The sequence below is a fragment of the Euprymna scolopes genome, chromosome 9 (genome assembly GCF_053919585.1).
Source record: "Euprymna scolopes isolate OS-2025 chromosome 9, ASM5391958v1, whole genome shotgun sequence".
Lineage (NCBI taxonomy): Eukaryota > Metazoa > Mollusca > Cephalopoda > Sepiida > Sepiolidae > Euprymna > Euprymna scolopes.
This window is the reverse complement of record NC_136490.1, coordinates 90,101,576-90,112,804: the sequence shown is the minus strand read 5'-3', so window position 1 is coordinate 90,112,804 and position 11,229 is coordinate 90,101,576. Positions and strand designations below refer to the sequence as shown.

The window sequence follows — 11,229 nt, the reverse complement described above, 5'->3', positions numbered from 1 at the left end:
GGGGAATGGTGCACATTTCCTCAAGTAACAGAACGAAGTTAAATGCTTCACCAGACTAGATCAATTCCACAAGAAATCAATACACATATAACATATTTAAATGATCAATTGAGGAGAGGGAAATTACGTTTCCTACTTCTTTACTAACCCAGTGTTTGAGAGATAAATGGAAACTTTAATAAAATACACGAAAATCTATATATTTCATAGAGATCAAATGTTATCCCGGAAAAAGGAGCCCCTTAATTTTTGAAAACTTCATTGAAGTAAGACGAAACACCAAAGTAGATATAGATAATTATAAGATTTTACATATAGATATTGGTGTATATCAAAGTTCTTGCAGTTGAACAACTATAAAATACACATGTGTTTGGTGTTTCTTATATCACTTTACATTGACGTTTGTACGAGCACAATCTTTTTTTATATAGATATTATGCATAAGCATAATTCATCACTTGATATTTCATCGCTTTTGAAACAATTAAAAAATGGCAAGCACACATCGTAAACATACGGTGATACGGTAGAACATGGTATAGTGAATATAAACCTAATGAAAGAATAATTGGCACTAATAAGTATACAGCATAACTATTGAAAACATAGGGAACCCATGAATAACCTACAAACCAAATAAGTAAATAAATGCAGAACGAATAGGATGATTAAAGACCTTAATGTTAAGTGGTACAACAAAAGTAGTATTAAGTATAAAAACAAAGTTATTAACGCTAAATAATAAGTAAACATGGGATAAAACTCATTAAATATACTAGGTGATGAAAATTATACCAAGTTAAATGATAATATCCGGAAATACTAGTTTGTTTATACATATATAGAAAATAAATTCAGATGCAAAAATCATGTAATCTTCATCTTCAGTACAAATGATGAGTGATAAGCAACTTCAAGAGAATATAAAATTCCATTTCAGTATAAAAACATGATGTATGTCTTTTAGTAATTTACGTATTTGTAAATAATTAATAATACCTATTAGCAAAAAATCAATCAGTTTTTCAGCGTTTGATAGTTTTCCTCCTTTTTACATTATGTTTAAGTTTACAAATATGAAATTATTGGGGGAAATGAACGGCCAAACATCACACATTCGAAAGTGTAATAGAACCCCTATAAACTTAGAACATTTTCAAATTATGTTATAAATGGTTCAGTTACTGATTTTATTAAATGACGAGCGGGTGGGGTGACTTGTGCGGTTGTAAAATGCGCTTAATTATATTTTAATTCATACACATTTAATATTTATTACAGACCCAATTCTCTATTGAATATTTTATTGTACCTAATATATCAGTACAACAATATCATTTGTATGGCTTTTTCTTTGGTGAAAGTACATTTTTTCCATTATCATCTCCAACAAGACACAGTGCTACTTTGATGTAGGTGACTATAATCTGGGACATACATTGCAGGGTTACTATTTAGGAAGTTGAGCAGAAAGATGTCTGTTTATTTTGCTCTTGAACTTCTGCATGTCAGTACAGTCGGGGAAGCAGGAACACAAAAAAGGGATTCCAAAGTCTAGCAAGGAAGAAACTATTAGAGTAGGAGGCTTTCTGGGAGATCTCTACTATGTAGGGGTGAGATTTTGCTGCTTGTCGGGTTTTTCGGGGCACTTACGTCGAGGGGATACAAGGGCTTGCAGTTCGTCAGAGCATCTACCATTAAAATACTTGTAAAGCAGGCAGAAGGATGCAACATTTCGTCGATGAGATGGAGGTTGAAACCTAGCTGACAGTTCGGGACCTATTAGGTTGGCGACTCTCTTATAAACCCTATCCAGGAGTGTAAGACTAGTAGCGGATGCACAAAGCTAAAATGTGACAGCAATACTCCATACATGGGCGAATGATGGTATTGTAGAGGTACAGGATACTTTCAGGAGTAAAGAACTTTCTAGCGCAGCAGTTGCGGCAATGCCTTCTATGCATTTGTTCAAACTCATGTTCCTTGTGAACTTTAGCCGAGAAGTTTGAGCGAAGTATTTTGAGGTAATGTATCATTAGCCATAGCTATTGATTGTTGAGAAGGTGTCTTTTAATTATTAAAGCAAAGAAGCTTAGTCTTGGAAACATTGAATATTACCATCCATTTTCGTCCCAATTCTGCTACAGACTGGAGGTCTTTCTCTATGGTTTCCGCCATTACCTTGAAAATGTGTTCATTCGTTTTCCTCTTGTGCCTGTTATAGATAAAATATACCCACCCCAGAGATAATTGTATCAGGGAGGTCATTTATGAATATTAGGAATAATTAAGGTCCAAAGACCGACCTCTCAGGAACACCTGCATTTACATCCTATTGTTTTAACTACGACTATCAAAGACAACCTGGAATATTCTCTTATTTAAAAAGGGTTTAATATGTTAAGTATTCGTCCAGTAATACAATATGGTTTGATTTTCCTATGTATGTGCCATACCCTGTCAAAAACCTTAGATATATCTAGAGCTACTGCCCTACCTTCCCCTGCTTTATCCAGTGCATGGTATATGAGTTCAGATATAGAGTTAGGATAAATGCAGTAGATCGGGCTTGCGTAAATCCATATTGTTAGTCGGACAGAAGTTAAATAACTGTAAGATGATGGACTAGAGCTAAATTAATAATGGACTCAAATATTTTGTCGAAAAGAGGGAATAGGTTAATGGGGCGATAATTTAATGGGTCATTTTTGTCGCCAAAATTCTTGTAAACTGGCACCACAGAAGCAGTCAAGAAAGCAATATTCGTTATGGCGCTTGTTGAAAAGTTTGGAGAGAATTGTATCAACCTCAGCGGAGCATATTTTTAATTGTATAACCGGGATTAGATTAGATCAATATACTTTTGAGGTGTCTAGGCTTTTATGATATCATTTACATGAGAAGAGGTGATTTTCAGATCATCTGATGTAGTTTCTGTCTACAAAGAAAACCAGGGAGGAAGTGGTTTGCTGGGTCCAACGTAGAGTTTGAGGCAAACTGACTGGCAAGCATGTTAGCCTTCTCGGTTGCTGTGCGAACAACCGCATAATTGTTTGATAGTGAGGGAATTGTTGATTACCCATTATTTACTCCAAAGATAATTTTATAAAATCAAGAATTTCTGCAGTGAGAAAACAATTCGAGGACGAGGTCCTAACCAGAGAAGGCATTCAATCGATTTGATTTAAAAATTGGTGATTTAACTGATTTCGATGACAATAATTGTATGGGAGGATACAGCATTTGTTGATCTTCATTCAATTCTGGACAACGTCAGGTCTCCTTGTTAGCCGTATAATAGATTTTTATCAAAATTGGAATGTTTATAGACATAAGGTTTAGTAGCATCAAAATGGTGTGTGCAGGTAAAGATTGCTATTCAATTGGGTTTTGCTATAAAACAATTAAAAACTACGTGAAACAGGAAAAATTACCCTGGAATTATGTTGCTTAGTATGCGAAATTGAATTAGGTTGTTCGTTACAGTTTTTTTTTTCAAAATGTTATCAATGTGAAACAGAATATCAAATAAAAAATGCACAGTTCCATGTTGATTTTTTTTAGTCTGTTTAGTTCTATTTTGCTTATTTACTCACTGTCATTTGTACCTACTCTCTACCCTTACTCTATCGCTCTAGTATATATATATATATATATATATATATATGTGTGTGTGTGTGTGTGTGTGTTTGTGTGTGTTAATTGGGCTTAACTTTAGCAAGGATCGAACTCATAACTAGTCTGACATTTTAGCACTGCTGTACAAAGGTATGTTTGTTATCGCTTGCATATTAAGCTGATATGCAGTATTATAACAATAGTACATCCATTGTGAAATAACGTTTTCAATTACATATCTTTCATACTATGCTTTTTATAGCAATAACAATAAAAGTGAAAACAAAATCCATCAACACCCGTCGTTAAAGAAGACAACTGCAACCAACAATCACGAGGTTGTCTCCTCAGCAACTGACAAGGCTAACATGCTTGCCAGTCGGTTTGCCTTCAACTCCACACTGGACCCTTCCAACAACCCCCTACCTGACTTTCCTATGCAGACAGACGCCACGCTAGACGATCTGAAAACCACCCCTGCTCAGGTGCATGCTGTCATAAAAAACCTTGACACTTCAAAAGCATGTGGACCCGATCTTATCCCAGCTGTGCTATTAAAAAAGTGCTCAGCCGAAGTAGCTCCAGTTCTCTTCAAACTCTACAACAAATGCCTTAATGAAGCTTGCTTTCCGGGCTGTTGGAAAACTGCTTCTTGTTGTACCAGTATTCAAGAATTCTGGTGAAAGGACTGACCCATTAAATTATCGCCCCATTAACCTCCTCCCACTTTTTGCGAAAATATTTGAGACCTTAATTAACCATGCTCTAGTCCATCACCTTACAGATGCTAAACTTCTGACTGACAAACAATATGGATTTAGACAAGCCCGTTCCACAGCAGACATCCTAACTGTAATATCTGAACGTATATACCATTCACTGGACAAAGCGGGGGAGGGCAGAGCGGTAGCTCTAGATATATCTAAGGCTTTTGACAGAGTATGGCATGAGGGTCTCCTCAGGAAAATTAGACCATACGGTATCACTGGTAGAATACTTAACATAATTAAATCCTTCTTAGATAAGAGAAAAATCCAGGTTGTCCTCGACGGTCGTACATCTAAACAATATGATATAAATGCGGGGGTGCCCCAGGGTTCTATCCTTGGACCTCTATTGTTCCTGATATTCATAAATGACCTCCCCGACAAAATTGCCTCTGAGATGGGTATATATGCTGATGACACTACACTCTATGGCATGCACGACAGGAAGACGAATGAACACATTTCTAAAGAAATGGCAGAAACACTAGAGGAAGACCTCCAATCTGTGGTGGAATGGGGACAAAAGTGGTTGGTCGCGTTCAATGCTGCCAAGACTAAACTAGTTTCATTCAATAATTACAAGAAACCCTCTCTACCACCTATAGCAATGGCCAACGACTCTTTATCTGAGAGTACATCTTTCAAACTCCTTGGCCTAACGTTCACAGGAAACATTAGTTGGAACAATTACATTGAAGGCATTGCCAGGGCCGCTGCAAGAAAGGTGGGTTCTCTCTACCGTGCTGAACAACTACTAACACCCGAAAGTATCCTGTACCTCTATAAGGCCACCATTCGCCCATGTATGGAGTATTGCTGTCACATCTGGACTGGTGCATCTGCTACTAGTCTCTCGCTCCTTGACAAAGTTCAAAAGAGAGTCGCAAACCTGATAGGCCCTGAACTGGCATCTAAGCTTCAGACGAAATGTTGCATCCCTCTGCCATTTCTACAAGTATTTTAGTGGTGGATGCTCTGACGAACTGTAATCACTTGTGCCCCCACGACGTGAGCACCCTCGACAAACCCGACAGGCTGCTAAATCCCACCCCCACACTGTAGAGATCCATAGATGTAAAAGATCTTTTTACTCCAATAGTTTCTTCCCCAGAACCGCTAGACTCTGGAATTCTATTCCAGGTCCCTGCTTCCCCAACAGTACTGACGTGCAGAAGTTCAAGTGTAACGTGAACCGACATCTTTCTGCCCAAATCCCTACATAGTACCCCAGTAGTTGTTGCCCCTGATAGTAGCCCCCTACACCAAAGTGGCAATTTGCCTTGTTTGGGGTGAAAATGTAAAAAAAAAAAAAAGAATAGACATATAACAAAATAAATGTAATAGAACCCCTGGATACGAAATATATAAAAAACAAAATTGAATTAATGCAGTAAAACAGTAAATTGTAAAATAGGAAGAAAAGAATCTCCTCTCTACAACGAAACATTAAACAGATGTACGATATATGTCGGAATTAAAAACCCTGTCAATAATTCACATTTAAAGAAACAAACTAGTGAAGTTAGCCAATATCGATATCTACATCATTTAAGCGTGACACAAGTCCATTCAACAGTTTACAATTATACCTGCGTTTGTACTATTTCTTTGTAGATCACAATCGGCTTAAGTACACACGCATTACGCCACGCATACTTTTCTTATTGGCATTTTGCGGGTCATTCATTTCTGTCAACGATTCGGCTTGGATCGAATATCTCAATGTCCTCATGTTGTCAAATGCACGGAAAAATAATGGATTGTGATATACTGGTAATTCTCTTTGTCACTAAGCTGGCATCATCACAACATGGTATCATTCTTAAGATCATCTTACGAGAGATTCTTCCGTGGACAATCACCATAATTCCTGCCGCCGTTGACATCTTGGCGGCCATCTTTGACGATATGTACAGAGTAATACATAGATCGTATGCTACCAGTGTTTACTTCGAAAACAATCAATCCATCCTGGAAAGGTGCTTGCTTAACGAGGAATTTTGTAGTAAGGCAATGGTTGCGCAATCACAATCGCACCCCCCGAAAAGGAAAGATCTAAAAGAAAAGATGTAGATTAACGTAGACAGACTGGTGTTAAGCATTGTCGTGCTTCTTAACTAATGCCCTAACTATGCTAAAGGTAGAAAATGAATTCATGCCTCTCCAAAAGTAGCTTTACTGAATTTGAACACGCCATGTTGAGTCCACAACCCGCGATTTTTCTATGCTTTGTAGGTAAATACTGTTTGATGAAATAAAAATATCCATAAATGATAATATTTATTGACTAGCGGGACCTGCGGAACTTCCACAGGGGACTCGTTTATATGTAATACATTGATGTTGGCATTCTGTAGATGTTCAGTGTAAATGGAGACGCTCTGATATTATTGTAGCTTTTTTGTTAAAACTTCAAAAGTATTTATCTAAGCTAGCATGGACACCCTGCAAAGCCCGGTCGTAAAGTACGCTTAAATATTATATTTCGATTCTTGCAGATTTCTGTATAGATTATTATAGAATTAATGCGCTATCTATTTTTATATATTATAAAGGTGGGATTTCCAAAATTAAAAAAATATATCCATATGACTTCGGGGCATTCTCTTGAATCGAACCCCGAAAGAAAAACGCATGAAATATATATATATATATATATATATATATATATATATATATATATATATATATATATATATATATATATATATAACCTGAGTTCATTCTTTCGAAACCGAAACCAAAACTTATGAATAATTCTTGATAAAATTATTTATAAAAAAAAAATAGATGACTTAAGTGCTATCAGCTATAATCGAAACCTAAACCAAAACTTATGAAAAAGTCTTGGTAAAATTGTTTATGACAAGAAATGGAAGTACATAATTAAACAACCCGGGTGTAAGCGTGACACAGAAAATAACATAACATATAAAATAACATATAAGTATTAATATATAGATTATGTATTTCAATGTATATTTTTAGTCGCGTGCAAGCGACTCTATACGTCACTCCGTCGGTTACTCGGTCGGTCGGTCGATCTGTCGGTCTGTCCGTAACACTTTTATGCTTGGTCTTTTTGGTTAAGATCAAAGGTCTGTTGTTAATAGATGCTCTTCTGAGCTTTTTAAGCTTCTCTTGTCCTTTTGGCCAAGATAGGGGATCTCCCCGCTTGTTTTCGGTGCCCCGGAAAACAGTAGGCGATCTAACTACGTAGATTAGCTTAGGGAGGGACCTTACTAACAATGCACTAATTTTATTTTTTGTACATTTTTTCTATATTTCCCACTCCCCAACACGAACTATTTTTCTTCCAAATTCAAGAACTTTTTATTTTTTCCAATGAATTGAACTTTTTTCACACACACACACACACGCACACATTTTAATATATAAAAAAAAGAAATGCGCGCGCACACACACACACATACAGAAATTGTATATATATATATATATATATATATATCCTTTTTGTAAAAACGCTGGGGTTTTCATTAGTTAGCTTTAGATTCCACAGAGTAAATGAGGTATTGTGGTAAATGTTGCCAGTCAAGAGTAAAGTCGCCACAGACTCCATTTTTACTTTAGTTACAAAGACCCTGCAACACTCCCCTCCCCAGATCTTATAGGGCCTTGTGCCTAAATTTGTTTTGTCTTTTGGAGATTTTACTTTTTTTAATGTTTTAATTTTATATTGGAATTTTTTTTAATTGTAATTTTTTCTTTAAACGAAATAAATTCAATATAAAGGTCAAAGTGTAGTACCTCGACTCACTCTTGTGAAACGAGGGTAAGCATTATGTTTGCAGAGAGGTCTTCGAATCCGAGCAAGGGAGGTTTGGGACTGCCCGATCTCCTGCGTCACAAGCACGAGAAGAGAGGGTGGCCTTCCTGAACCGTTCACTGTACGTAGACGTTCCATGGGTCACTGCGGTTGAAAGCTCGTTTTCCAATCTCTCATCTAACCCCTACGTCGAAGCTCGGCGGAGACCGAGGGGGGAACAAAAATTGTACGCCGAATGCCAGTCCGCACTTAGAGCGTTGCCGGGGCCAGTGTCCTCGAACAGTCTATGAACAGGCTTTATCGGGACCTAGTGAGGCGTAGCAAAAAGGCACGGCTAGTTAAGCGGATGGGGATGTTGTTAGAAAAGGTCCGCTCTCACTGGAGTTGGGCGCCGGGACGGGACTTTCTTACCAACTCGGAATTTTCCGGCAACTTGTCCGGAACGCACTGCCCCTCTTTGACGAACTCCACTTGCACAAGAAGAGACCCGGGCCTATTGCCGGCGCTTCAACGAAGGCATGAAGGAAACGGTCGGTCATGCTTTTTTCCGCTGCAGCAGGCTCAAGACCCTCCTAGGGTACGTCAACGAGGTAACGGCTCGCATCGATGCCATGCTCCTACTTGAACTCGACGAGTCATACTTTGTAGAGAACATTGATCCGCCGCTGCCTAGGGAGAAAAGAATGGGTTTTCTGACGATCCTAGCAGTAGCGAGAATGGTCATATGGATCACACGCCTCAAGCGATTCCGCGCAGGGATATCTGTTCCGGATCGGGATCTGATCGTCTATTTTAAATATCTGCTTAAAGTAAAGATCAGATGCGATTGGAGAAGGTTGCCTTGAGTGGTCTTTGACAAGAGGTGGGTGTATAACACTAGCTTGTGCATCCAACAAGGCGCCAAGTTTGAATTCGTGTTACCACCATAGGCATGGAACACGCGGTACTGGATCCTACGGAACCCATCCCACTAGGTTAGCAATAGAAAATTAAAGAGACTCTTGACTGGTGGTACAAATGAGATCCGGTCCCCCGATTGTTTGTTTTGGCACTAGAGAACCTTCCGAGGCTACCCTACCATTATCGCCCCTCTTTTGTTTTGTCACCCCTGGTCAACCCTTACTCGGAGGTCGCCTTCTAGCCCCCTTTTTTCTGTTTTTTTTTATGCTTTATTTATTTTTCCCCCAATACCCGATAAGAATCCACCCCGCCCCGAAAACCAGTAGGGGATCTAACTACTTAGATTAGCTCAGGGAGGGACCTTACTAACAATGCACTAGGCAATTTTATTTGATCATTTTTTCTAGGTTGTTTTCCCCACTCCCCAACACGAAGTATTTGTTACCAAATTAAGAACTTTTATTTTTCAATGAATTGAACTTTTTTAACACACACACACACACACACACACACACACACACACACACACACACACACACACACACACACACACACACACATACTTATTTTATTTAAAAAATGCACACACACACACAGATATTGTAAATATATGCGTTTTGCTTAAGCGCTGGCAATTCATTAGTTAGCTTTATATTCCACAGTGAATTAGTTATTGTGGTAAATGTTGCCAGTCAAGAGTAAGTCGCCAAAGACTCCAATTTTTACTTTCGTTACAAAGACCCTGGAACACTCCCCTCCCCAGATCTTATAGGGCCTTGTGCCTAAATTTGTTTTGTCTTTTGGAGATTTTACTTTTTAAAATTTTTAAATTTTATATTGAAAATTTTTTAATTGTAATTTTTTCTTTAAACGGAAAAAATTAAATATGAAGATCAAAGTGTAGTATCTGTTCCGACAGATACTGCAAGCAAAGACCATATGTGGAGGCAATCCCACATATAAGACCTTGGTCAATGTAGGGGCAACCCTTCATACCAATTGCTATTATCCAGCTCCTCTACTCCCCGGAGAGCTAATTTGCTCGGTGGGGGAGCAAATAAATACCCTTTTGTTGGCCTTTTGGCCAAAATCAAAGTGTAGTATCTGTTCTTACTACATGCTAACTTATGTTTGTAACTTTTTGATATAAAGTGGGGGATCACTTTTCTGTATTAATTTAATGTAAACCCACTTTACAACCAGTCAGTCTCAAAGCCATTCAAGTCATTCTCCAGATCGTTCAAGTTGTTTTTGAAGGATTCCAGTTATTTTTTAAGCATTCAAGTCATTCTTAAGGTCCTTAATTCATCCTTAAGTTCATTAAAGTCATTCTTAGTTATTTACTTTTTATTTATTTAAGTCATTTCAATCCATTTTTCGGTCATTGTAGTTTATCTTTAAGAATTTCATGTCAATCCTACATTCACGCATTCATTCATTACACGAGAGCACGCGACTAATGGCTAGTTTTACACGAAGAAATATAATAAGCATGATAGTCATCCGATCCAAAAACGACAGTTTACATTATCATTACCCCAAAAATTATCTTTAAAAGTAAATTGTCTATTAATGGAATACGGAAGCACTCTTTCTACACTGCAAGTGATGATTATACGTGCAATATGTTGCAGGCATAATTCTGGTTTTGTTTTTGAGGTAAACAACGTCACACTTCAGTGCTGTACGTACACACACTGAAATCTCAGTGTGTGTACGTACAGTATTGAAATGTGACGATTCTAAAATGCCTGTCTCCTTTCTTGGCAACATGATTTTGGTCCGCGTTGACGATCTTATTTGCATAGGAATAACGAAATGTCGCTTTAGTTCGCAAGACATGCCGCCATTTTTCTTTTCATTTTTTAATGCAAAATATATCCGTATTATATTCAAACAATACAACTCCACCAAGACATATATTTCAATACATCACTAAGTACACGTATGAAACTTGAATAAGACACAGCATATAAATCCAGTCGATAACATTGCCCTAAACCTATATCGCAGTAAGTGTCCTATGTAATCCATCGATGCTTGACAGAATTTAAACGATCTTATCGTTGATAATCAAACATTACAAGTTTTTGAAAGTGTTTTTATAGAAGATAATACAGTGATATGTCTTATCCGTCAAATATAAATACGATA

At 37.6% G+C, this 11,229-nt stretch overlaps 1 pseudogene; it reads left to right on the top strand.

Moving 5' to 3' along the window:
- Nucleotides 1–10,136: 10,136 nt before the first annotated feature.
- Nucleotides 10,137–10,268, top strand: LOC145285364 (U2 spliceosomal RNA; annotated as a pseudogene).
- The last annotated feature ends 961 nt before the right edge of the window (nucleotides 10,269–11,229 follow it).